Genomic DNA, 299 nt, shown 5'->3' on the forward strand with positions numbered 1-299 from the left:
GCTCGGTCGATGTGCAAATCGCCACCCGAGCGGGGAGCAGCATCGCTTTCTGGTGGGTCATTTCCTGCCCGTGACGTTGCTGATGTTGACACAAAACAGGACGAGGCTGTTCCTCACCTGTCTCATCCTGTTCTGAACTTAAAACCCCACTACCACGTTTTGGGCAAAGCAGTTTCCCGCTGCTCCAGGGTGGGGGCTCAGCCGGTTAAAGGCCCTCGCGCTTTAATCCTTGTAACGTGCCAGGGGTTCCCAGGGTGACCGGGGCTTTGCTGGGGAGCAGAAGGATTGCACAATCCTAT

Source organism: Eurypyga helias, unplaced genomic scaffold, assembly GCF_000690775.1.
Source record: "Eurypyga helias isolate BGI_N326 unplaced genomic scaffold, ASM69077v1 scaffold21396, whole genome shotgun sequence".
Lineage (NCBI taxonomy): Eukaryota > Metazoa > Chordata > Aves > Eurypygiformes > Eurypygidae > Eurypyga > Eurypyga helias.